This window comes from Arachis ipaensis, chromosome B7, assembly GCF_059453495.1.
Source record: "Arachis ipaensis isolate K30076 ecotype BB chromosome B7, ASM5945349v1, whole genome shotgun sequence".
NCBI lineage: Eukaryota > Viridiplantae > Streptophyta > Magnoliopsida > Fabales > Fabaceae > Arachis > Arachis ipaensis.
Genome location: NC_142442.1, coordinates 107,320,277 through 107,344,996, shown reverse-complemented (window position 1 = coordinate 107,344,996; position 24,720 = coordinate 107,320,277). Strand labels below are relative to the sequence as shown.

The 24,720-nt window shown below is 35.7% G+C and overlaps 1 pseudogene; it reads left to right on the top strand.

The window, feature by feature from the left end:
* The first annotated feature begins 209 nt into the window (after positions 1 to 209).
* On the top strand, positions 210 to 19,352 carry LOC148553645 (WAT1-related protein At3g45870-like; annotated as a pseudogene).
* The last annotated feature ends 5,368 nt before the right edge of the window (positions 19,353 to 24,720 follow it).

Genomic DNA, 24,720 nt, shown 5'->3' with positions numbered 1-24,720 from the left:
TCTTCTTTCAGTCAACACTCCGAAAAGAAAGCTACAAACCAAATAAGCCACCTCTCGAACTACAGTTTCAATCTATCAGCAAAGGAACTACCAAGTAACAAAACATGCCAAGTGGAAATCATCAAAGACGCAAACCTTTTTTCAGAATAAAAAATGAGCCACCAGAAAAATCGTTACTTTCTACAAAATTCATCAGCAAAATTACCAACATGGCGAAAGTCATCAAAGGAGCAATCTTTTGGAGAAAGCAAACAGGTTCATAAAAGCCCCAGTAACAACACACAAAGGAGCACTAAAAACAAACACACAAAATCCTTAGCTGACAGGGAACCCACTCAAGAGCATACACAAGGCTAAAAAACTAGAAAAACATGCACCCCAGCAACAATCGAGCATAACAAGCAAAATCAAAACTTTACCAAGAACCGAATGTAAAGCGACGAAGGAAGTAAAGAAGTGGAACAAGAACCAACCTGAACAAAGGAAAAAACTTCAAAGAGATTGAAGACGAAGAGACGGAATCGCCTTTCGAGCAAAGAAAAACACCAAGAATCACCAGATGACGTCGCGGAAAGAAACGCGAAAATGCAAGTCTGAGGCAAAAACTGAAAGGGAGAAAGAAAAGGGGAAGTTACAGCAAAGAAACAAAGAAAAACCGTTTTTGTGAAAAGTTCAAAATGAACGAAGAAACGGAGAATTAAAAAAATTAATGAGGTTATTAAACCCTCGCGCATTCCCAAAGCAAGGAGACGCGCGTTTTCAAAAGAATAAAAATTCAAAAGAAAATGTTCCGCATTCAAAGCAGAACTCTACAAAGAAAAAGTCGACAAAATGCTCGAGTTCGGCTTCACCAGAGAAGGATCGAAGTCCTAAAACTAAGACTCGACCTCAAAAGAAAGACCAAGCTCGAGCAGGGGCACCGTTCATACCCTGGGTCGAGCTGTCTGACCCGGGATGTTTAGCGACAAGGCGACCGACCTCTTCAGGCCAGACTATCTGAACCTAGTTTGTTACCATTTTCTCTTCTTTCTTTGTTTTTGCAGCATTATGCTTACCACATATGACATTTTTAAAAGGTATTTTCTACTGTTGGATTTATTTTCTGTGGTGCTGCTTTGCTGCTGCAAGTTTTATTTTCTGTTTTTAGTTGAATGCACTTTCATTTGTTAATATTTTTAAGTTTTTTGTTTCAGTTCCAGTCTTTAAATTTATCTTTTCTCTAATCATAGGGTCAATTTCTCTCTCACTCATTCCTATATATTTCTGTGTGTTTTGCATTTTTCCATATGATTTTTCAACTTATTCATGCAGCATAGAAAAAATGAACTTGCTAAGGTATAAAGGTATGGCCAAGGTTCTAAAAATCGGATCGGTCATCAAACCGCTCTAGTCATTGGTTCACTGGTTCACTGGTCCAACCGGTGGTTCAACCAGAAAAACCGTTTTAGAATAGAATAATAAATAAATTATAAATAAACATCCTAAAATATAATTATAGTCTAATATAAATCTTAAAATATCTTCAAAATTTAAAACACTACATAAAATATCATCAATCAAATCCATATGATCTTATCAAAATCCAGCCTCAAAAGTTAAATAGTAAAAAAATATATCTAAATATTAAATTCCAACATCATGATTTATCAATCATCAAAATCCGCAAGAACTTATTGCAAATCTGCTTCGGTGGGATCATCTTCACCTTCATTCCCACCCTCTTGAGCGGAAGAATCAAGAGATGTAGCATAAAGACCACTGCTACCACCGCCACTTTGATATAAATCAGCATCAATTTCACCTAATAAAATACACATGTTATCATTACATTATAAACTAACAAAATTCTAATAAATCATTAGAAAATAAACTATAATACTCTACTCATGCAATAAGTCATCCATATTACTAGGAAGATCAGGCTCTTTCTCTACAACCTCTTCAGTCACCCAAAAGTCAACTAGACTGATGCTTTCATAATCAATTGGATCATATTGTGTCTTTTGCTTTCTTTTTTCTTTTTCCTTCCTAAAAAGTTAAATGCCATATATGAAGAATTAATAATTTACAAATTTGTTATGATAAAAATTACGTATGAAACAATATGATATTTCATGAAACATATATTACCTGGATTTAAGACGCAAATTATAAGTAACATACACAATATCATTCAATCTATCATGCTCCAATCTATTTCTTCTCTTTGTATGAATCTGGTAAAAAAGACTCCAATTTCTCTCACACCCAGAAGAAGCAGACGCTTGGCTAAGAATGCGAACAGATATCTTTTGTAAACATGGAGCATAGCTACCGAATAACTTCCACCATTCATCTACCAATTATAAAACCATAACATATTATAAGTTATCAGTTAAGAACATAAGAGCATAAAACAAGTTACTGTTAATTAAACAAATATTCAAATACTCTTACCAAGCTTAAGTTTAGATGCAGCTCGAATAGCTTCTGGTTTATCAAAGCTTTCCTTCCGATCTCTATATAAATGTATTTCTTTCATTGCCTCAATTGAATCCAAATTGTTACACTTGCAATACAAGATAACAAGATCAAGCAAACCTCGTATAACATCAGCTGCTTCTTTATAATTTTCATTAAAAAAGAATGAAGGATTCAGGAAGTAAGCTGCCGCATGAAAATCTTTCTTCAAATGCTTGTCCTATCTTGAGTTGATAATATCTGTGTACGGTTGATATGCAGTCTTGTTTTGCCTAAACATCTCTTTAATTGTATCTTTTGACCTTAGCATTCCTTCATAAACATATCCCAAAGATGGTTTGTCATCAGCATCAACAATCCTTAGTAATTTAATCAGAGGGCCCACAAGTTTACATTCAGTAAAGCAATCATCCCAAAATTTGCAATCCAAAATAATAGCACTCACAACTCTACCAGTAGAACTCCTTTCGAATTTGTGACCAGTGAAAAATGAATCTACAACCAATGCTTGCAAATCTTTTTACGGTCAAAGATGCTTTTCAATATGATAAACACAGTTGTAAAATGGGTTGCACCAGGACGTACAATTTCTCTCCAATCAGGTCTTTTTCTTAGCCAAGATAAGAAAACCATATGATTGTACACAAAGACTATGATCTTTGAAGCACGTGTTACAAGGTTAGAAATATGCGCCATGCTGTTTATATCTTTTAAAATAAGATTAAGGAAATGAGCAGCACATGGTGACCAATAGATATTATCACATTTTTTGTTGATAAGCCTACCAGCAGCAACATAATTGGCCGCATTGTCAGTCACAACATGCACAATATCATTAGGGCGAATCCATTCAATCATATCAGAAAACAAATTACACAAGTGTGAAGCATATTTTACGATACTGGAAGCATCTATTGATTTCACAAAGCACAAACCTTTAGAATAATACCCCAGGAAATTGATTAACGTTATTTGTCTTTGATCTGTCCAATCATCAACCATAAGGGTACATCCAATTTCTTTCCATGCACTCCTATAACTATCAACTAGCATTTGACATTCTCTTTTAAGATCAGCCAACAAGTGAACCCTTAACTTATCATAAGAAGGACCCTTATAACCAGGGCCAATACCAGCAACACCATCCAGCATATCTTGGAAAAATGGTGACATCACAGCATTAAATAGAATTTTACAATCCAAAAGCCACTGAGCAAACCGTTTATCAACCTCATGTATAGCCTCTTTATTTTGCAAAACACTTTTAAGACTTGGTTGAGCTCCTGGAGTTGTTCTTGGTGCAAACATAGGAGGAATAACTTTGGCTTTTTTGTTTGGATCACCTCCAACCACATGCTGACTCGAAGTACACTGCTGTTCTTCTTGAGCTATTGCTTCATCAATTGCATCCTCTACTTCATCACCACCCTCTTCACTAAAACTTACTTTTCTTTTGTTTTTGTTGGTCCGAATTTCTTTCGACAAATTTTTCATCTATTTTTCCACATCATATGGAACTTTGGGATATTTTTTCACATCTCCAGTAATCTTTGCTAGATGTTTCTTCATCTTGTGAATTCTGCCTCCATTGAAAACTTGTAGACAAAATAAACATTGAAATTGTGATTTTCCATTCACTATTTGTAGAGCAACATATTTTCAAGCTAAATTTATTTTTCTTTGTAAGTTAGAAGAACCTTGTGACTGACTCTCATTAGTACTAGGGGGATTAGGATTAGCAGCATCATTCAAAATAAGAGGATTGACAGGCAAGTTATTATTCATAGAATTATTGTTATCAGCAATTGCTTCTTGATTAATACTATTATCCATAACTGAAATTAACAAAATAGATATGAAATTAAAAATAACCACAACACAATGAAAAATAAAAAAATCGTCAACAAGACCATATCTAAATTCTGCCTACAGCATTCAACAATATTGCAACAAACAAATTAGGAGCCATCAGCAACTGGTAAACCAGTAAAACACTATCAGAGCCATCGAGCAATTAGAAAACACTAAAATAAAGTAATAGAGTAAGTATTACTGTATTAGGTGTTCTGGACTTCTAGTTGATACAAATGATATAACAGAGTAAGTTTATTTTAATATACATGATTTAAGTATTTAACAGAGTAATCAAAACCATCAACTAATTAGAGTAACAGAGCAATCAGAACCATACATACAAATTTGCAAATTTGTAAAATTTTCACCATCAGCAATCAACAAATACAAGATAGATCCATCAACAAACTAGGAAATTACAATTTAGTGAGTTTACAAAACATTCAGAGGGTAACTTCAAACCAAGGCTGAAGAAGAACAATTAAAGAAAAATGGAACAAAAATTGAAGAAGAAGAACGAAGAAGAAGACTGAAGAACAACAATTTCAAAACTAAGGAAAAAAAGAAGAAGACCAAACATTCAGTGAAGATGAAGACGAGAAGCCACTAACCTGGGTTCTGTGCCGAGGAGCCAGCAAAGATGAAGAGGACTGCCGAGTTATTGGGTTCCAGATACGGCAAAGAGGAAGAAACGACGGTGCTGAGGACCTGGGGATGGCGGCGGCGCTGTGGACCTGGGAACGGCGGCGGCGATGAAGGGCTAGGGTTCCCTTTGATTCAGAGTTCTCTAGTCCAGGGAGTGACAAATGAAGGAATGATTGGGGGAAGAGGGGGGGTTGGTTCACGAGTGGATCAGCTTTTTTTTTTTTACAAATAAAAAAACGGCGTCATTTTATTCGAACCGGCCGGTTCGACAGTTTTCCAGCGGTTTTAGGTAGTAGACCGAACCGCTGGCATTGTCGGTTCATGATTGAACCGGTTTGATCGGCCAGTCCAGTCCAATTTTCTGAACCATGGGTATGGCAAAGGTTGGTGGAACTGTTATCTATGTCTCTGGTGCCATATTGATGATTGTATATCGTGGTCCAGTTGTTATAGGAAATTCAGAAGCAGGATTGCAACATGGATCACAAAATGCATCTGGAATGTTAATTGATGGGTTTAAGTATATAGGATTAGATCAATTCAATCTTAGGGTTATATGCATAATAGGGCACTGCTTGTCCATGGCTGCTTCTCTAGCCACTCTGGTACCTATCCCTTTATATATATATATATATATATACATTTCATTATTTGATGACAGGTTTTTTTGTTACATGCAAAGTTGTTGGCATTTTTAATATGTTACTATGGATCATATTTCGGGCACAATTACTGAAAATGTATCCCATAAACATATCTCACAGCATATTCATACATTTTTGGAGTTAGATTGATGGTGATAATATCAACGTTCGTGTCTCATGGTTTAATGGACTGGATTTTGAGGTCGTCAGAAATACTTGCTGTTCTTTACACCGTGAGTCTCTAAAATTTTTTGGTAATTCTCAACATCCCTTATTAGTTATTACCATTTTCAGAACTATTCAACTTTGAAGGTTTTAGAAGGCTTAGAGAAGGGGATTGAATCTATGACCTTCTTTTACTTTAATAAAATAACCCTTTGAAATAAACTTTCAATCTGAATCTGTTTGAACTCAGCAGCGGAAAATTTATGAGACAATTTTATTTTGTCTCATGAATATCAGAAAATAGAACAGAGCAGGGAAGAGAGAAGTTGACACCATTATGTATCCTGGTTCGGTTGCCTTGTGCAATGCAACCTACATCCAGTCTCTACCACAACAGTGGTTGAATTTCTACTATAGTTAAGGTATTACATACACCAATTCCACAGGATTGACACAATCCTTTCACTCTCAAGTTCTAACCTAACTTGACTTAGTTATGCTAATACCTAACTCTTCACTCTTAGTGCTCACCCAACTAAGAAATGGGTACCTCACAGGTACAAGATACAAGACACAGAATCAACCTAAAGAAATCTGAAATCACTATAGGCTTTTCACTCAAGTGTATCACTCTGCCTCTTTTCACTCTTAGGCTTTTACTTGAGCTCTCTCATTCTTCCTTTTACCTCAAGAAAGTACAGAAAGATAAACATTAAAAAGAAAATTACAATCTGTAAAACATGAAGGAGATTAATGCTTCAACAACCTCTTTGCTATGTGATGAACCAGATTTGCATGCCTCTGATTTAGTTCCTCATTCTGGCGGAATGCTCCTTTGACTAGGAAGCACTGTCCAAGTTGGTGAACTTCTTCAGAGAACTCTTCTCATAACATAAACCTCAAAAACTGGTTATCTCTCCTTGGCTTCTGAAGCATGAAAAATCTTCTTTTGTATCTCCTTGCATATTGCTGAGTTGCTCTCTTCTAGGTCAACTCCTTGAGCTGTGTGCTACCAACTTACCATATCACTTTTTCCAGTTTATCCCCAAATTGGAACAGTCATTCAATGGTAAACTAGATCTGAGCCATTGAAACACTACTTGGTTCCCAAGACACATATTTGACCATAGATTCACAGCAGTGTTGATTAGAGGTCATCTTTCCCATGTATCCCAATTTGGACTGGCAGAGAGTTGGGGAAGAGGAGAAGAAAGCACGGTGCATGCAAGAGGAAATGAGTTACCTTTAAATTCTACCTTAGCTTGGTTTGATTTGATTTGGGTGATTAGACCTCTGCCTCTCTTGCTTAATCCTTCTCTTTCTTGCTTCTTTGGTAAACAGCTTAGGAACTAAGCTTTCTCTCTCTTTCTCTGAGTTCTGACCGAAGAGGAAAAAGTGAACGTTGCTTTACTGAAAGCAAATTGGAGGGATTGGCTTGAGAGATATCAAATCGGGCTTAGGTTGTCTTAGATTCAATTAGTCCATTTGATTTCTTTGTTTTGTTTCTTTTTGGGCTTCCTTTGGATTTTCAGCCCACCAGCAGGTTCAATTTGTTCCATAATGGGCTGCAGCTATATATATTGATTTTTGGCCTGCATCACTCAACCAAAATAATCAAAGCTAATTTGGTAATTAGCCCAATAATCTAATGTTTGTCATCATCAATTATGTTTGTTAATTTTTTAACTCAACAATCTCATCCTTGATGACAAACATAATTGAAATAATGATCAAAAGGAATTAAGTTTGAATAAAGTTAAGAAACTTCCCTTTGAATGTTGTCACTTGCTTTTCTGTTGCTCCCCCTTTTATTTTCAAGAGTAGCTCCCCCTTGATTTATGCTCTTATCTTTCTTCCTGTTTATTATTCTTATAGAGAATACAAAAAGAGCTATACATACTTCAATTTGACTAAGGGATATTACACAATCATCAACACAAATCCAGCCCAGTACTGAGCATGTCATAACAGCACTTTTAATCAAGTGTTTATTTCAGAAGCTGCTCAAAAAATTCGAACAAGAATAGAGCTTCAAGATTGACCAAGACACGGCAAAACACAAAAAAAAAAAACAGTTCAAGTTTTGATGCCCAAAACTAAGCAAGACATAGCAGCTTATCATGTAAGACGGATTCATAAACTGAAATTTACATTCAAAATTCGCATGACAGCAACTAATTTAAGATTATCATAGTGGCATCAATCAAGATTCACAAAAAAATCAACAACAATAAAAAAATCACAAATCATGCTATTACTCCCCCTTTTGTCATCAAGGGTGGAAAATAGTCAATATCAAGTAAAATCCACACCTTAAAACCTGCAAGAAAGTGTTAATGCACAGTCTAAAATACCAAATTAATTTAAAATAAATGCAGCAGTAGTTAAAGTATTATAATCATCCAGAATAACAGAAAGCAGTTCAAAAAAACACAAGAGAAACAGTTTTCATGAGACAAAAGCGAGCAGACAGCAGCAGCAACATGAGACAAATCTAGGCATCTGAACCATTTTCCTCAGAATCAGCTTCCTCTTCAGCATCAGTGGCATGATCTTCATCTTGTTGAAGATTATCAATAAACTTCATAAAGACAGCCACTCTGTCTCTTGATTTTCAGAGGAAGTTCTCATGCTTGCTTGTCAGTTTCCTTTGTTCCTTACTCATGGCGATCATATGATTGGATTGAGAGACAAATTCTTAGACCATATCTCGAACAACATTAAACAGAGCAGATTTTTGTCCAGTGGAGATGGAAGTGCCCTCAGTGGAAGGAGAAGGAGATTCCTCAAGAATGAACTCGTCATCTTCATCATCTAGAACCACTCTCTCAGAACGAGTAGGTCCTTTTTGCTGTTTCACTATACCACCTCCCTTTAGATATGAATGTCTATTTTCATAATCCTCATTGGACAAGTCAACACCAAAATGCTCAAAAATACAAGTTAGAAATATGCTATAAGGAAGGGCTTTGTCTTTCTCACTTCTAATAGAGTCAAACATGTATCTTACTATCAAATAAGCAAAAGAAATTTCTGTTTTAGTGAGCAGGGCATACAAAACAAGAGTGTCAGTATAAGATACCCTTTGATATGAACCACTCTGAGGAAGTATGATGTGATTTACAATATGGTGCAACTGAGCACGTTCATAACCCAGAACTTTATGAGTAGGGGTGATGCCATCAATCAGAGAATCATGTTCACAAATATGAGCCAAAGCATCATTGAAAGAGATACCGACTCCTTCATCTCACTTAACAGAAGTATAAGCACAAGCCCCAACATCAGTGTATTTCAATGAATCACTGATGGTTTCATTGTTTAGCACAATATCTCGGCCCTTGATATAAGAATGAACAATGCCCTCATGATATGTCATGTTAGCATAAAACTCTTTGACCAAAAGAGGATACACTGGTTTTTTAATGTTAAAAAGGTGATTCCAGTCTAGAAATTCCAAATTTTTAACAAAAGGAAAACCTTTCTTTTTCAAAGTTGGTAAATCAGCAAAAAAAGAGAGACTCAGGGTATGGTACTTGATAACTCCTTTATAAAACTCATTATTCATGGAAAACTTAAATCTGTAAGAGTTATAGTTGGAGTGAGATGTCATGAAGTGAGATTTATGTGCAGAGGGATTAATGTCTAGTTTTCTAACAGATTTAAGAGGGAGTCGAGGTTTACCTCTCTGAGAATGCAAGGGAACAGACCTTGTCTTAGGTTGAGTGGGCTCAAAGATAGGTTCGGTAGCAGCTGGGTATTTCCCTTTTGAAGAGCTTGGCTTCGACGAACCAGGTTTAAAAGGAGGTTCCTTTGGTGGTGACATCTGCTTGGCTGAAGGTGGAAACCTTGAGGGATTCTTAGTGTGAGCCATTGGATCCGATCGAGGAAGTGAGGTAGGAGAAGAATGAGAGGGAGTGAAATTTCGGTCTTGAGAATGGGTAGAAGGTTTTTGTTTTGCAAGAAGCTTGAAGATCCTTTCACGTGGAGGCTTTTTTGAAACAATTTTCTTCCTCATTTGGGTGGTTTCTGGTATTGAACAAAGAGAAGCAATAAAGGTAGTGGAGGAAACCGAAGAGTTTGAGGAGGAGTTATGAGGGAAGAAGTAGGAGTGTTGGTAACCGTGCCAAAAATTTTTTTTTAAAACATGCAACTGCATCACCTCTGATTTAACTTTGAAAGGACTTGACATCACGAAAAGAAAGATTTGATTTTATTAAAAAATAAAATAGAAAGTAATTTTAAATTTGAAACCTTTTAACTGAAGGACAAAAAAGGAATAAAAAAATAAACTAACATAAAACAAATAAATGGATCATGTAACATTCATATTGGGCCTAGAGGTGGTTTGGTTTAAGGAAACATATTGAACCATCCAGATTCTGATTTTTAGTTGGTCTAGATGATTCAACATGTGCAGTGGGGCCTAGAGAGCGCTGATCAAAGAAGGTTATTCATATGCCCAGAATTGTCTCATACCTGTTTATGAGACAAAAACTCCAACAAACAAATCAGCAATTTTCAAATAATGAATCATAACTTAAAATCCCTAGACTAGTCCTAAGCATGCAGAATATGTCCTCAGCTAGTGGTTTAGTGAAATTATCAGCTAATTGCTCTTCTGATTTAACAAATTGAATGCTAATATCCCCTTTTTGAATATGTTCTCTTATTGAGTGAAATCTCACTTCAATATGTTTAGTTCTAGAGTGCAAAACTGGATTCTTTGAAATATTAATGGCACTTATATTATCACATAACAAGGGAATATTTTTAGCATTTAATTTATAATCAGCAAGCTGTATTTTTAACCACATAAGCTGAGAACAACAAGAAGAATCAGCTATATACTTAGCCTCTGCAGTGGATAAAGCCACTGTCAACTGCTTCTTACTTGACCAAACGTTTAAGAAATTTCCAAGGAAGCAACGTAAGCCTGATGTGCTCCTTCTATCAACTCTATCACCAGCAAAATCTGCATCACAATAACCAACTGTAGAAAAATCATCAATCTTAGGATACCATAGACCAAAATTGGATGTGCCATGAACATATCTAATGATCCTCTTAACTGCAGAAAGATGAGACTCTTTTGGTTTTAATTGGAATCTTGAACATATTCCAACACTTTGCACAATATCAGGTCTAGAGGAAGTTAAGTACATAAGAGAGCTAATCATTCATCTATACCTAGTCTCATCTACATCTTTCTCAGTTTCTCCCTTATCTAATTTTGAATTAGGGTGCATGGGAGTTCCCATGGATTTGGCATTTTTCATACCAAAATTCTTAACTAGTTCCTTGGTATACTACTCTTGATGAATAAAAATACCATTTTTAGTTTGCTTAATTTGAAGCCCAAGGAAAAAATTAAGTTCACCATCATACTCATGTCAAATTCACTTGTCATGAGTTTTCCAAATTCAGAACAAAGGGATTCATTGGCTGATCCAAAAATAATGTCATCAACATATATTTGGACTAGAATAAAAGAATTATTAGAATTTTTGATAAATAGAGTAGTTTTGTGATGCCTCTTTGAAAACTATTTTTCAAAAGAAAAGAGCTAAGTCTCTCATACCAAGCTTTAGGAGCTTGTCTTAAACCATAGAAAGATTTTGATAATTTGAAAACATGGTTAGGAAATTCTTTATTCTCAAAACTAGATGGCTGCTCCATATACACTTTTCTATCTATCACACCATTTAAGAATGCACATTTCATATCCATTTGATATAATTTAAAACCACAAAAAGCAGCATAAGCTAAAAGAAGTCTTATGGCTTCTATTCGGGCAACAGGGGCAAAGGATTCATCAAAGTCTATTCCTTCTTCTTGGTCATATCCTTGTGCTACTAGCCTTGCTTTGTTTCTTGTAATGCTACCATCCTCTCCTAACTTGTTCTGAAATATTCACTTGGTGCCGGTCACTTTTCTTCCATTCGGCCTTGGAACCAATGTCCAAACTTGGTTCTTCTTAAACTCATGAAGCTCATCCCCCATTGCCTTTACATAAGAAGGGTCATCAAGGGCTTCCTTGACATTTTGAGGCTCCATTTGAGAGAGAAGAGCAATGTTTGACTCTTTACTTGCCTTTCTAGTTGAAGACCGAGTTTTAACACCATGAGAGACGTCCACAATAACAAATTTCTCAGGATAATTCTTCAAGAATCTCCATTCACGAGGTCTGGTGGACTTGGAGGCAGATTCAGTCACCAAGGGATTCAGGGAACTACTGGTTTCAGGATTTCCTTCAGATTCATGAGACAAAATAGAATTGTCTCTTGTTGGATTTTCAACAGCTGCAGTTTCTGGTTCAGCTTATCCAGAATTTTCATTTTCATGATTTTGTGCAGTTTCATCATCCTTTTGAGCTTGATTCCCTGCATCACAGTCTTACAAAATACTTTAAACCAAGTTAGTATCACAAAATGTAACATGTATGGACTCCTCAATTATTCTAGCATCTTGATGATAAACTCTATATGCTTTACTAGTTGTGGAATATCCTACGAATAAACACTCATATGCCTTTGGATCAAAGTTTCCCAAATTGTCTTTATTATTTAGAACAAAACATTTGCATCCAAAGATATGCAAGTAGTTCAAGTTTGGAGGGTGCCTTTCCAAAGTTCATAAGGGGTTTTCTTCAAAATTTTCCTTATGATGGTTCTATTCAAAATGTGGCAAGCTGTATTAACCGCTTCAGCCCAAAGGAATTTTAGAACATTGCTCTCACAAAGCATAGCTCTTGTCATTTCTTGAATGCTTCTATTTCTTCTTTCTACATCACCATTTTGTTGTGGTGTCCTTGGTCAAGAGAAGTTGTGAGATATTTCAAATTCCTCACAAAAGGATTCAAATAATTGGTTTTCAAATTCAGTTCCATGGTCACTTCTTATAGAAGAGATCTTTAAATCCTTTTCATTTTGAACTTTCTTGCAAAAGATTTCAAAGGCCGAAAAGGCTTCATTTTTGTGTGCAAGAAATAAAACCCAACCAAACCTAGAGTAGTCATCCCCAATTACTAAGCCATAATGTTTACCACCTAAGCTTGGAGTTCTTGTTCGACCAAATAAATCAATATGTAGCAATTCAAGTGGTCTTTTAGTAGATATGTCTTCCTTTGATTTAAATGAACTCTTTGTTTGTTTTCTCATTTGACAAGCATCACAAGTGGTGTCTTTGTCAAACCTTATCGAAGGAAGACCTCTTACTAATCCTTTCTTAACAAGTTTGTTTATTTGAAACATACTTGCATGACCCAATCTCTTGTGCTATAGCCACTTTTCAGATTCTTTAGAATGAAAACAGGCTACATTTTGATCCTTTAGTTCATCAAGGGTAAGTCCATACACATTATTACAACTGTTGGCAACAAACAACACTTTATTTGTCTTTTCATTTACAACACAGCATTCTAACCTTTTGAAAGTCACTAAATAACCTAAGTCACTAAATAACCTAAGTCACATAATTGACTTATACTCAAAAGATTATGCCTCAACCCATTTACCAAAAAGACATCATCAATGAAGGTAGAATGATTATTACCTACTTTTTCAACAACAACTATTTTACTTTTTCCATCATCTCTAAAGGTCACAAAACCTCCATCATACTTATTTAGTTTGATGAAGAAAGTTGACCTTCCAGTCATGTGCCTTGAGCATCCACTATCCAAGTACCACATATCTCTTTTGTTCTTGGATGCTAGGCAAATCTGCAATAAAAAAACTTCAAGTAACCTTAGACATCCAAATTAATTTGGATCCTTTGAAGTTAATCCATCTTGGTTGCCCAAGTGCATTGAAATCACAAACAACATTGTAAATTTGGTTTCCTACAATTCTTTTTTCAATGAAGCATTGTGCATATAAGTGACCAAATTTCTTATAGTTAAAGCAATGATTTTCTGATGCATATTTCTGAAATTGATGTGAGTTATTATGCTGGAAATGATTAAAGGACTGAAATTTTCTGGTTTTTTGAGGAGGTGCATTTCTTTTGACAAACTGATTTTTGTTATTATTTTTTCTCTTTGCAAAAGCTTTCCAACCAGAATTTTTAAAATCTTTTGGACTTTTTGAATGTGAGGTTTTGTTGTAAAATGGTGGATTTTTGAAAGCAACCTCATTATTCGAAATATATCCTAGACTTGACCTATTTGGAGTAGGTTCGGTATTTTATGATGGCTCAGTTTCACTGGTGTAAAATTCATCAAATTCCTCCTCATATGTGGGAGCATATCCAAGACCAGGTTTGTTGGAATTGGATTCAGTTTTTGATGAAAAAGCCACAAATTTCATAGAGCAATCATTAAAAACTGCACTTTCCTTGGTTACATAACCTAAACCATATTTTTCAAATAATGGTCTTTGACTTGCAAGTAATTTGTCCAAGTTGCTAGAACTTTGAGCAAATTTTGCTAAATCACCATTCAGCCTTTTAATCATTTCATTTAATCTTTCGTTTTCAGCAATAAGCTCTTGAGAAGGATCCACAATGTGCTTAACCTTTAATTTTTCAAGTTTAGATTTTAAAAATATGTTTTCTTCAATAATATCCAAAGCACATTCAGTTTCCTTCACCTTTTCTCACAAAAAATCATTTTCAGCTTTCAACATATCTTTTTCAGATTTGCATTTAGTGTACTTATCCAACAGTTTTGAGGAATTTAGTGTAAGATCATCAATTATAGCATGTAAATCATCTATGGACAAGTCATAATAATTTACCTCATCAAGATGATCATTACCAGCCATGAAGTAGATTTATCTTCACCTTTAGAATCTTTTTCCTCATTCGAGTCATTGTCAAGCTCCTCCCAAGATGCCATGAACACTCTCTTCTTTTCTTTCTTCCATTTGTCCTCCTTCTTGAACTTTGGACAGTTGAGTTTAAAATGTCCAGCCTCCTTGCAATGATGACAAGTCACCTTGCTCAAGTCCAACTTGTGTTCTTTTGAGCTTGAACCCTTGTACTTGCCTTTATTCTTCATCATCCTTCTATGTCTCCTAACAAAAAACATAAGTTCATCATCTGAAATACCATCACTAGACTCGCTTTCTTTTTATTCTATTTTTTACTTAAGGGCTATTCCCTTTTTTTTTTTAGTCTGAGTTTGTGTGTGTGGCTTCATAGGCAAGGAGTTTTCCTCTCAGCTCATCATATGTTATAGGGCTTAGGTTATTGCTCTCAGCTAGGACAGTGGCAGTAGTTTCCCATTCCTTTATGAGGCTTCTAAGGAGTTTTCTCACTAGAGTTTGTTCTGAGTAGGTTGTACCCATAGCATCAAAGTTGTTGATTATGATTGAGAATCTCTCAAACACTTCATCAATGCTTTCTCCATCCTTCATATTAAACATCTCGTACTCTTTTCGCAGCATATCAATCCTCATTTCTTTGACTTGTTTAGTGCCTTTGTGTGTAACCTAGAGTTTCTCCTAGATTTCTTTGGCTGTCTTGCATCTAGACACCTTTTGGTACTCTTCAAAGCTGATAGCACAGTGAAGAAGGTTAATGGCTTTAGCATTCAGCTCCAATTTCTTTTTGTCGTTATCATTCCATTCAACTTCTTCTTTTGGAGTCACCACTCCATCAGCACTTGTTTTTATTGAAATTTTGGGACCGCTTACAATCTTCCATATGTTGTAGTCAATGGTTTAGATGAAGATCCTCATCATCTCTTTTAAGTAGGCATAGTTCTTCCCATTGAAGAAGGGAGGCCTATTGTTTGACTGGCCTTCAGTTAGAGTGTATGCAACTGTGGTTGTGCCCAAGTTGTTCACCATTGGACCTTTGCTCTAAGCGGTGAAGCTTGATTATTGAGACCAAGACTCTGATACCAATTGAAGGTTGTAAAAGGCTTAGAGAAGGGGGGTTGAATCTATGACCTTCTTTTACTTTAATAAAATAACTCTTTAAAATAAACTTTCAATCTGAATCTGTTTGAACTCAGTAGTGGAAAATTTATGAGACAATTTCATTTTGTCTCATAAATATCAGAAAACAGAACAGAGTAGGGAAAAGAGAAGTTGACACCATCATGTATCCTAGTTCGGTTGCCTTGTGCAATGCAACCTACATCCAGTCTCCCCCACAACAGTGGTGGAATTTCCACTATAGTTAAAGTATTACATACACCAATTCCATAGGATTGACACAATCCTTTCACTCTCAAGTTCTAACTTAACTTGACTTGGTTATGCTAATACCTAACTCTTCACTCTTAGTGCTCACCCAACTAAGAAAGGGGTACCTCATAGGTACAAGATACAAGATACAGAATCAACCTAAAGAAATCTGAAATCACTCTAGGCTTTTCACTCAAGTGTATCACTCTGCCTCTTTTCACTCTTAGGCTTTTACTTGAGCTCTCTCATTCTGCCTTTTACCTCAAAAAATTACAGAAAGATAAACATTAAAAAGAAAATTACAATCTATAAAACATGAAGGAGATTAATACTTTAACAACCTCTTTGCTATGTGATGAAACAAATTTGCATGTCTCTGATTTAGTTCCTCATTCTGGCAGAATGCTCCTTTGACTAGGAAGCACTGTCCAAGTTGGTGAACTTCTTCAGAGAACTCTTCTCATAACATAAACCTCAAAAATTGGTTATCTCTCCTTGGCTTCTGAAGGATGAAAAATCTTCTTTTGTATCTCCTTGCATGTTGCTGAGTTGCTCTCTCCTATGTCAACTGCTTGAGCTGTGTGCTACAAACTTACCATATCACTTTTTCCAGTTAATCCCCCAAATTGGAAGTTTGAGTCTGACTCTTTCTTGCTTTACCAAAAGCCTCAGGGAAGCATAGACAAACAGTCTTTCAATGGTAAACCAGATCTGAGTCATTGAAACACTACTTGGTCCCCAAGACACACATTTGACGATAGATTGACAGCAGTGTTGATTAGAGGTCCTCTTTTCCATGTATCCCAATTTGGACTGACAGAGAGTTAGGGAAGAGCAGAAGAAAGCACGATGCATGCAAGAGGAAATAAGTTACCTTTAACTTCTGCCTTAGCTTGATTTGGTTTGATTTGGGTGATTAGACATCTACCTCTCTTGCTTAATCCTTTTCTTTCTTTGAGTTCTGACCAAAGAGGAAAAAGTGAACGTTGCTTTATGGTGCATGGAAATCGTGATTCACACTTTTCACATCTCAGAACAACTAACCAGCAAGTGCACTGGGTCATCCAAGTAATAAACCTTACGTGAGTAAGGGTTGATCCCACGGAGATTGTCGGCTTGAAGCAAGCTATGGTCATCTTGTAAATCTCAGTCAGACGGTTTCAAATGGTTATGAGGTTTTGATACTTAAAATATAAATAAAACATAAAATAAAATAAAGTTACTTATGTAATTCATTGGTTGGAATTTCAGATAAGCGTCTGGAGATGCTTTGTTGCTTCTGAATCTCTGCTTTTCTACTGCCTTCTTCCAACCATGCGTGCTCCCTTCCATGGTAAGCTGTAAGATCCTCTCAGTGAAAATGGTCCTCTACGGTTTCTGCACGGCTAATCAACTGTCGAATTTCTCGTCTCGGATGAAACATACCAGGTACAGCTACCGCATGGCTAATCATCTGTCAGTTCCCGCTAGCGACAGAATAGAATCCATTGATCCTTTTGCACACTGTCACTGCGCCCAACATTCGCAAGTTTGAAGCTCTTCACAGTCATCCCTTCCCAGATCCTACTCGGAATACCACAGACAAGGTTTAGACTTTTCGGATCCCAGGAATGCTGCCAATGATTCTAGCCTATACCACGAAGATACTAATCTCACGGACTCGGTCCATGTATTAGATATCCAAGAGAATATATTCCAGCTGTCGTCCAATGACTACGTTGAACATCATGCAGACCGCTTTGTGGTTGTCAGGCACGCGGATCTTGGCTAAGCGAGTAACGAATATTTGGGTGATTGTCACGGGTCACCCCTTCATTCTGACTTAACTAAATTAAGAACAAGAGTATATCTTGGAGAAGAAGTAGGCGTGAATTGAGAGAAAAATAATAGTACTTGTATTAATTCATGAAGAACAGTAGAGCTACAACCTTGATCTATGGGGTGTAGAAACTCCACCGTAGAAAATACATAAGTGAAAAAAGGTCTAGGCATGGCCATGAGGCCAGCCTCCAAATGTGAGCAACAGATGATAAAAGTCTGATCAAAGATCAAAAGTGATCAAAGATATAAAATAAATCTCTAAAAGTAGTTTTTATACTAAACTAGTGACTTAGGTTTATAGAAAATGAGTAACTAAGTGTAGATAGTACAGAAATCCACTTCCGGGGCCTACTTGGTGTGTGCTTGGGCTGAGCATTGAAGCTTTCACGTGCATAAGCTGTTCCTGGAGTTAAACGCCAGGTTTGGTGCCAGTTTGGGCGTTTAACTCCAATTCTGGTGCCAGTTTGGGCGTTTTACGCCAAGATGTTTTAGGCTGGCTTTGGACGCCAGTTTCGGCCATCAAATCTCAGACAAAGTATGAACTATTATATATTTCTGGAAAGCCCAATATGTCTATTTTTTAACGCAATTAAGAGCGTGCCAATTGGGCTTCTGTAGCTCAAGAAAATCCACTTCGAGTGTAGGAGGGTCAGAATCTAACAGTATCTGCAGTCCTTTTTCAGCCTTTGAATCAGATTTTTGCTCAGGTCCCTCAATTTCAGCCAAAAAATACCTGAAATCACAGAAAAATACACAAACTCATATTAAAATCCAGAAATATGATTTTTGAATAAAAACTAATAAAAATATAATAAAAAGTAACTAAAACATACTAAAAACTATGTAAAAATAATGCCAAAAAGGGTATAAATTATCCGCTCATCACTTTACTGAAAGCAAATTGGAGGGATTGCCAATTTGATTTCTTTGCTTTGTTTCCTTTTGGGCTTCCTTTGGATTGGCAGCCCACCAGTAGGTTCAATTTGTTCCATAATGGGCTGCAACTATATATATTGATTTTTGGCCTCATCACTCAACCAAAATAATAAAAGCTAATTTGGTAATTAGTCCAATAATCTAATGTTTGTCATCATCAATTATGTTCGTTAATTTCTTAACTCAACAAACTTATTTCAATGTATCTAAATAAAAATTGAGTTCAAACATATTAATCATGAATGCAGTAGAAAAAGTTAAAATGGGATTATTGACAAAGAAGAGTAAGTAATAAATTTTTAATATGTTTCAACAAGAAGTTGTGACAAATATTTTCTCATCTTTTTTCTTTCATAGGGAATTATATGCCCTTGCCTATGGATTAATAACATGGTGCAACAAGATTTTGGGGGCCAATTATGATTGCCCTATTTAGCTCCCTTCAACCTGCATGTTATACCTTTCTATCCCTAATTTTTCTTAGTAGTCCTCTTTACTTGGGAAGGTATGTGTTACTGCTATCACTTCAAGTTATTGTTTCATTTTTGTTTTTTGGCATCAGAAAGTGGCATTTTGGAATTATATTTTATTTCTTATTATTTTTTTGAATGACAACAGTATATTGGGAGGAACTATCATCATTTGTGGCCCCTTATATATTGTTACTTGGGGATCTTACAAAGAAAGATAAACAAGTGTCGGAGTTATTGATTATGAATGTAGCATTTCTGATCCACTAACTCAAGAAAAGACAAAAGCTCACATTGGATTAAGGAACTGAATTGATTTGTGTAATAATGTCTATAATATATTAGTGTGCATCAAAATTATTCTCTTCCTATTTTACTGCAATTTCTTTCTTTTTTAGTGTCTCAAAATAATGGACAAACAAATATAAAGGCACATGAATATATAGTTTATTTGAATGTTTAGATGCTAATAAGGAGACATAAACCAACCTTAATATTTTAACTTATATCAATGCTTAAAAAATGTGGCCATATTTGTACAGTAGTGCACGATAGCCATACTCAATAAATGTGGCCATAATCGAACAATTAGCACACTTCAAAAGCTAGCCACATCTTTAACTATTGGCACAGTTTTGAAGCATGGTTGTATGTCCACCAAAGGACACGCTTTAAAAGTGTGTCTATAGGGTTATATATATGGCCACGTTTTTAAGCATGGCAATAGATAAAAGCGTAGAAAAAGATAAGGTGTGCCAATAGATCACCAAAAGGATGGCGATAGAGCCTGGCATCCTCATAGATGTGACCCTTTCAAAAGCGTGCTAATAGTTCAAAAAGTGTGGTGAGCTGTCACTACTCTTTTTTTGACTTTTTGGCACGCTTTATAAGCGAGGCAAGAGGTTGTTTTTCTTGTAGTGTAAACCCAGTCTTAATTGGTTTGGGTATTAGTTCTGGGGTTGCAAAACCCGAACAAATCCGATTCATTTAATTTTAATTAAAAAAGTAAAATTTAATAATATATATACAATTTTATTTCTCAACACAAATATATTGTAAATTATGATAATTATTTAAGTTTGAATTGATAATGTATTATTATTATTATTATTATTATTATTATTATTATTATTATTATTATTATTATTATTATTATTATTATTTAGAAGATTTTTTAGCTTTTTCTATTTTATTTCAATCTTTCATAAATTTTATTTTTAAATGGGTATTCAATTATCCAAACAACCCAAATTTAATTAGTTTGGATTGGTTCGGATCTATTCACAAAATACCAAGGTTGCGAGAATCAAACTGGCCAGTGGTTTAATGGTTCAATCGAGGTTAACTCGAAGTTAAACTGGTTTAATTAAATATACAATAAAATCATTAAAAATTCAATATACAATTTCAAATATTTATATTCAATTATTTCTAAACTAATAAAATTCAAAATAAAAAAGAAAATCAACAACAATTTTCAGAACAAATACTCAGAATCTAAACCCTGCAAACCAATTCTGCAGAAACAAATTTCTAAGGTTTTAGGAAACGAAGAGGAAAAATAGTACTTGAGAAAAATTGATTAGAAATGAATTAATTGTGACTACTTGAAACATTACAAACATAAAAAACCAGCAACTCAGAATCTGGTTTTAGTAACTCAGAATTAGTAAAATTAACAAAATAACCAAACATAAATTGACGCAAAATACTCAAAATCATAAATATTATTGGGTTATTCCAGGTTCCATAATCATATAAAACTACTCCTCCAGAATGGCTGGTGGTATACAGGTATAGCTTCAAGTGTAAGTGGATTGAACGTGGTACGACTTGCCACCAAAGATCTCATCAAGATAGTTTTTTCCATCCAAATCCAATGATTCTGGAATTCTTTCGATCGAGAAAAGCGTGGTCGTTAGTGTTACTGGCCTGTTGACGAAATCGTTTTGACAAAATCCTTGAAACAGAAACGTCGATGCTATAGTTACAGTGGCGAGGGAGGGAACAAAGCAAAGAGAAGGGGAAATTAAGGGAGGATTTTGTTGGTGGATTCTGAGTATAGGAAATTTTGTTGAGGAGGTTCAGAGGAAGGAGCTGACAGTAAAGAATTAGAATGAGAGGAAGAAGAGTGTAACACCCTCACTACCAAAATGTCATGCTTCCGGCTGCGCCACTCTGATAGCAAGAAGTATTACGACTACTTTATATATTTAATATTAAAATAGGAGCCTATGACTCGACACCGTATCACTGATTTTTTTTAAAACCGGAAATAAATACTTTACCTTAAAAAAAATAAACAAGCATAGATTCATATACAAGACTTCTTACACAATAGCTTATAATGTAATACACATATAAACATAAAATTCCTATCCCTCTTATAAAAATTGTAATAACAAAGACGAGGGAAGAATAATTATCTAATTAATACAATATCATATAAACCAAAACGCAGTATAACTCTTCATAATGCTCCTTCATCAGATTCCTGAAAAGATAAAGCTGTACGGGGTGAGAACCTAACCACACGATATCACCACGAAGTTTCAGAGTTGTCATGAGAAGATACTTAATGAGGAAACTGTTTTCAAGCTCAGTGATTATCATTGCCTTATGAATCTTTTTAAACCAGTAGCTAATCATTTAGAACCTTTTCAAAGAAACAATATTTATTCTTTCAAAAATCCAAAACCCTTTTTTTTCTTATAAGAAAATATTAATCATAGACCAACCACGCAATCAATCAACACAATCATCAATTTAGCACCAAAACTCATTCTCATAAGTAGCACACCAGGACAAACACAAGCAAAACAGACAAGGAAATTAACAGGTTTAGGTAGAGTTACAACAAATAGTTCAGGTAGCAGTTAAGAACAGTTTAAAAATTAGGCACACTAAAACACATTAAAACCCAAGCAAAACATACAAATGCATATGATGCATGCCTGTCCTATGGCTAATGAGCTCATCTTCCGGTTATCCAGCCAACCTGACAAGTCCGAAAACCTTAGACTATCCCCCGACGTGCATCCCCAAGAGTCTATGCATAGCTTTTTCTCATATATATATATATATATATATATATATATATATATATATATATATATATATATATCAAATTGCTCAATTGGGGTACTATTCCCGAGAATTTATAAGTGCCCGGTCACCCTTACGTCGTAGGGTCAACAGAGTATCGAGTTTCAACCTGGAGCAAGTGGTGGCAAGCCACTGCGTCTACCCAAGGAAACTCGTGTCTCAGATAATTCAAATTCATAAGCCATATGAATAATTCATTCATCATTCATCAATATCTAAGCCATTCTCAATTTCATCATCATTCGTCAATCCATATTTCATTTCCAAATTCATTCAATCACATTTCAAAGTCAATCTTCATCATCCTTCTTTCCATTCCATTAATAAACGATCCCAATCCAAAACATAAGTCTTTCTTTTTAAATAAATCAATCTTAAAACATATAATGTTTAAAACCTAATCTTTTTAAGTAATTACTTCAAATGAAACTTCCAATTTTATAAAATTGGCAGCATCTCCTCTAAAACTCAGACTCTGCCATCCTTTTCGGGTCACATCGAAAACATTTTTCAAACCTTTCTCAACCATTTTCAAGTCTCAATCATTTTCCAAAATTCATCCAGTTCCAATATCAAATTATTTTCAAATTGAATCACTTCCAATAATAAATCTTTTCTTCAAAATCAAACCAGCTCCAATATTAAGTAATTTATAAAATCAAACTAATTTAAAACCAAACCGCTTCCAAAAATCCATTCATTTTCATATCTCAAGTCATTTCAAAAATTGACTCAGTTACATTAGCAAACTAACTCCAAGACTAGAAAAAAGGACCCACATTTAATAACATCAAATTAAATAACATTATAAACTACTCTTTTATCAATAACCCCACATCACTGAAGCAATTAATAATTCAATACAGCAACAGGCACATCCATAGGACAAACGTAATCACAGAAATATATTTTTTTCCATCGATATCTATTTATAACAACCCTGTAGGATAAAATTAAGTTTTAGGAAAAACTCCTACCTCGATAAATCGAAACACATAGCCCAAATGCCTCACAGAGTTCCTTTCGCCTCAACCCAAATTGACGGCAACCAAAATCTCGGCTCTGCTTGCTCTCTCAAAAGCAGAAATAGCTTTAAACACCACAAACAAACTCGGATTCTAACTCCTAAAACCATTAACATCGCAAATACTTTATTACACGGAACAAAACACTAACGCAGGGACTTTTGACACAGAAATACTTATTAAACTAGTGAAACAAAGCAGCCACGAACTCTGAGCACGACATGCAAGCATCGATATACAACCCTATGACAGACAATGCCACAACACCTCAGCGTAAAATAATAGAATACTGACTGAAAGGCTTTTCGAAACAAAAACGCTTACTGCAACAAAGGAAAAGCAACTAAATCGAGTAGCGATAGCTCTGATGGTGGTCCCGGCAACACCCACGCCACGCCCGATGACCAGAACGGCGGCAACGACGATGCAGCAGTTCAGAACAACAAGCAGTGACGGCGGATGACTGAAATAAACATGCAGTGACGATAAAGGTTCCCGGAATTCAAAAGAACAGAAACCAAACTTTAAAACCCTTACCGACAGTGCGTTCTCCGGCGGCGGCAGCAGGGTTTCGAACGGCAAAAGTGGCGGTGGCTAGCGCAGGTCTCTCCTTTCTCTTCTCTGCTCCTGTGCTTTCTCTCTTTCTCACTCTGTGCGACCCAACGGCTTCCCTCTCGACGACACGGCGGTGGTAGACACGGCTAGTAGATGCGACGATCGCGGCTGGCTTCACGTTGGACGGCGGTGATGGGAATGGCGAGTAGCAACGGCGAAGATGCGGCGGCACCAAGCCCGCGACCTCCCCTCACTCACGAGCCATCTCTTTTCGCGATGTTAACGGCGACGATGACGTGGTGAGGATGAACGGCGACGGGGAACAGAAGTGGTAGCTTCCTGGACGGCTGTGGCGGCGCAAGCAGCAGGACGCAACAGCGGCGTCGGTCCGCGATGATGGCATGACCTCCTCCACCGGTTCTCCCATCTCTCGGATCACCCTTCCCTGTTTCTCTCTTTCGTTCTTTTTCTTTCTTTTCTAAAGTTGTTGCTCTGTGTGTGAAGAAGAGTGTGGTGCGTTGTGTGTGTGTTGTGCTGAGTGTGGAAAGTGGCGGCAGGTGTGGGTGAGGTGAGTGTGTGGTTAGAAATTAGGGTTAGGGATAGTTTAGTAATTTTGAATAAAATTAGGGGTAATAGAGTAATTAAAAATCTATTTTAATCCAATAATAATATTTATAAAAATACTATCTAATTATCAAATTACAATTTATTTTCGAATAAATACTCAAATACAAGAATTAGAGATAATATAATTAATTTTTTATTAATAAAAATTAAAGTATCAAATTATAAAAATATCAATTATTTAGATTAAATCATATAAAATTCTTATTATTTTATATCTACCAACTTTATAATTTAAATATAGAATATTATTCAATAATTGTAAAATGGGATAAGAATC